Here is a 4,644-nt window from a genome sequence, read left to right as displayed (position 1 = left end):
CAAGTCAACAGAAGATTGTTTACAAAATAGAAGTATCAACAAAACAAAAAAGGGTGATTGACTGCTTAGAGCTTAGGCTCTCGGTAGCCACACAGAGACGATCCAAAGCATGTTGTTCGACTGCAGCGGCAATTTCCCTCTTCTTTTTCACCAACGCTGCCATAGCATGAAGACCAGCTATATCCTTATTCAGTCAGGAAATTTGGTCACGCAGACGACGCACAAGTTCCGATTCATCGACAGTGGGAGAATTCAAAGAACTTTCGACTCGAGAAGAAGTCGAAGGAGTCTGCAGCAAAATGTTTAATATACATCCTCAGAAAATCATCAAAGGGAAATTACCGAATGCAGAAAACTCCCATCGGGAGCCAGCAAAACATTTCATTCAAAAGGTTATGATAAAAGTTGAGTACCGACAATAGAGTCAGCTTAATTCATTACAGAACAAGGGACGAATGTATTCAGGTTACAACTAAACAAGTTAGTAGGCTCAGCTCGATCAAGTCTATGCCGATGAACTTGGTGCAGCTTCGGATGCAGCCTTCTTGTCATCGTCAACCAGTTTGAGGAGCCGATTGGCGCACGCCAGTGATGATTGTTTGAAAGGGTCAAGGTCGAAAGGGCAACCATTTGCATCCATTGGTAGTGTTTTGGATAGTTGCTCCAAGTCAGAACAAAATCCATGCCCCATTAAAAGTTGAAAAGTGAGGACTGCTCCATAAAGGCGAGAACGACGCTTCAATACCTCAATAGCATCAGACGAGTTAATGAAGAAAGTATATGCCATCTCTCCAAGAGTCTTGTTCTGATACAGCTTTGGGAACATCATCAAGAATAACCTCGACAGAGCTCCCTTGGTCTTATTCAAGAGATCTTGGATCTGGTCGCTGGACTCGGCAGCAAATGAAAGGGCATCCGACATAGAGTCCACCCGAAGCTTGCTCGTACAGTTAACAGGCATGTCGGCAGTATCTGGAATATCGTAGAAAAGCAACTCATTACGTCAATAGAATATTTTGAGGTAAAGGAGAAGCATACGAGCATGGAGAAATCTTACTTAGCAAACTTTCAATGGATTTGCAGAGAGCGCCTTCTTTCTTGTCTGCTTCAACGAAAGCCTTGTTCCTCGCCTCCTGCTCCTCCTTCATCTTCTTTTTCATCTTCTTCAGTTCCTCCTTTAGGCTTGAATTTTCACTCTGTGCCTCGGCTACTAGCCTGTTAGCCCCTTGCACTTGATCAGCCGAAGATTTAGCAGCCTTGCGAAGTTGGACGTTTTCTGCCACTAGTCGAACGAACTGATCAGCAAAATCTACCACAATATCAACTGCGGCATGAATTGGTTGTAGCAAGAGAATCAAAGGACTGCGTTAGGTTATACAGCTGACATATCTTAACCTATACTTGGCTTTACTCAAAGAGCCAATTATCGGCTCGGGGGCTGCTGGATACTAACTAAAAAGAAATACTTACATGATCAATCGAAGACGGAGGAGCGGAGGCACTTGTCGAAGGAATAATTGTAGAAGATTTAACCTTGGCCACGACTGTTCTTGGTGAAGGAGTGGCGGTACGATCACTTTCGGCAGTTAAAGGCATCGATTTCTTTGCTGACTCTGCCTTATAAGAAATTATTTTTACCCTCTTTGAAAGAGGAACGTCGTCATCCTCCTCGGAACTGGCCAAGGCAGATCTGAATTCTAGTAAGCTGAAAGAAGCCAAGTGGAAGTAAAATGAACCAAAAGGAAAAAAAGGAACTTACAAAATTGACTCCAATTCATCTTCTTCTGCGAAGAGTCCCGATGGTCTTTTTATGACCTAAGGAGCCGAAGTCTGTCGGGAAGGTGCAGAAGAAAGAATTGCATTAGCATCATCGTCAGCCCATCCGCTAGGACTCGACTCCGCTGTTGTCATCAGATCTTCATTAATTTTCCTGCGACGCTTGGACTTGATAAGTGCATCATTCTCATGGGCTTCATCACCCGAAGCATCACTATCTTCGAGAACATCCCAGTCATCTTTAGTTTCTTCGGAAGCATCGACATCCTCCGGAGCTGCTCCACTTTCGAACGTCGCAGGGTAGCATTGAGCAATCGTAGAAGCTTGTCGAAAGCAAAAGAACAAATTTTGAGTTCAGGAGCAAAAAATGACATCGGATACAAAGGCAATTAAGTATTAATCTCGGAAGGAAGGTGTTTCAGATCAAAAGGAGGGCGAGTCGAAGTCATAGCCATGATATCCTTGTGGCTGAAGCAAGTTAGACGCCTCACCTCATCCCGAATATCTTCTTCAGAAAAATCATTCGGGCTGACTCTCGATTTGTCCTTGCCACCAGTATACAACCAGATTTGGTGGTCTCTCGACATTGCTGGTTGCACTCGACGCTTCAAGAACACTGTGACTACTTCAGTGCCGCACATCGTCTGACCTCCTGCACTCTTCAGATCTAAGATCTTTTCGTACAATTGCTTGGCTACTTTGCTTTTCTCAGCAGTCAAGGTGTTTTGCCATGACTTCTTCGGCACAGCAGCAAGAACATCTTCAATTGGTCGTAGATTAGATCGACGGCCTGATGCCGGGATATCCCGAAGATAAAACCAGTTCTACCGCCAACCTTGGACAGACTCCCTCATCGGAAATTTGAAGTAGTTGACTTCCTTCCTGACGATGAAGCCAACACCGCCGACTACATGAGGGCCATCATTTCCACTATGGCATTTGACATAGAAGATCTTCCTCCGTAGACCCCAGTGGGGATCTGTAACATCCCACATTTCAATAAAAGAGAGAAGAAGAATTCCAGAGATCCAAAATTCAGAACCAACAAAAACTTTTAAATTGCATATAGTGCCCTGCATAGGACTTGTGCATTTTGAGTGATATGCCATGATGATTGTTTTGTTGTTTATATGATAAACTCTAAAAACCTAAAGTGATCAAGTGAAGATCACAAACCAAATAAATCAAAAAGAGAAAGAAATCAAATAAGAATAAAACCCTAAAAACCCTAACATATGGCTTAGGCCATTTTTGCAAATCTTTACCCTAGATCATTTTGGTCTTCACCATTAGTTGTATTATGTTACTAAACACTTACTACAACTTTTGGAATCAAAAAAACACAAAACAAATCAAATCCAAACTCAAAATGGGATCACATAGAATAATGGTCAAAACTGCAATTTATAATCTGGTCCCTACTTTGAGCCTTTGCAATTCAAGTTTTTAAAACTAAACAAGTCCCATTCTTTGCATGTCATCCAAGTACACAACAAGGTGAACAACTTCTGTAAAGATCATCACACCAAAATCATCTTGGATCAAAAGTTAGGAGCAAGCAAAGAGGAGACTTTGAAACAATTGCAAGATCACCATTTTTCAAAATTTGATCAAACCATGCCACCTCTTGAGCACCCATTTGGCTCAGTGATGCGTGTAGTTGACACGTCCGTTGGGAACCCCAAGAGGAAGGTGTGATGCGCACAGTAGCAAGTTTCCCTCAGTAAGAAACCAAGGTTTAATCGAACCAGTAGGAGTCAAGAAGCACGTCGAAGGTTGATGGCGGCGGGATGTAGTGCGGCGCAACAGCAGGGATTTCGGCGCCAACGTGGAACCTGCACAACACAACCAAAGTACTTTTCCCCAACGAAACAGTGAGGTTGTCAATCTCACCGGCTTGCTGTAACAAAGGATTAGATGTATAGTGTGGATGATGATTGTTTGCAGAAAATAGTAAAGAACAAATATTGCAGTAGATTGTATTTGATGTAAAAGAATAGGTCCGGGGTCCACAGTTCACTAGAGGTGTCTCTCCCATAAGATAAATAGCATGTTGGGTGAACAAATTACAGTCGGGCAATTGACAAATAAAGAGGGCATGACAATGCACATACATGATATGATAAGTATTGTGAGATTTAATTGGGCATTACGACAAAGTACATAGACCGCTATCCAGCATGCATCTATGCCTAAAAAGTCCACCTTCAGGTTATCATCTGAACCCCTTCCAGTATTAAGTTGCAAACAACAGACAATTGCATTAAGTATGGTGCGTAATGTAATCAATAACTACATCCTCGGACATAGCATCAATGTTTTATCCCTAGAGGCAACAGCACATCCACAACCTTAGAACTTTCTGTCACTGTCCCAGATTTAATGGAGGCATGAACCCACTATCGAGCATAAATACTCCCTCTTGGAGTTAAGAGCAAAAACTTGGCCAGAGCCTCTACTAATAACGGAGAGCATGCAAGATCATAAACAACACATAGGTAATAGATTGATAATCATCATAACATAGTATTCTCTATCCATCGGATCCCGACAAACACAACATATAGCATTACAGATAGATGATCTTGATCATGTTAGGCAGCTCACAAGATCCAACAATGAAGCACATAAGGAGAAGACGACCATCTAGCTACTGCTATGGACCCATAGTCCAGGGGTGAACTACTCACTCATCACTCCGGAGGCGACCATGGCGGTGAAGAGTCCTCCGGGAGATGATTCCCCTCTCCGGCAGGGTGCCGGAGGCGATCTCCTGAATCCCCCCGAGATGGGATTGGCGGCAGCGGCGTCTCTGGAAGGTTTTCCGTATCGTGGCTCTCGGTACTGGGGGTTTCGCGACGGAGGCTT

Source organism: Lolium perenne, chromosome 1 (assembly GCF_019359855.2).
Source record: "Lolium perenne isolate Kyuss_39 chromosome 1, Kyuss_2.0, whole genome shotgun sequence".
Lineage (NCBI taxonomy): Eukaryota > Viridiplantae > Streptophyta > Magnoliopsida > Poales > Poaceae > Lolium > Lolium perenne.
This window is presented reverse-complemented; position numbering follows the sequence as displayed.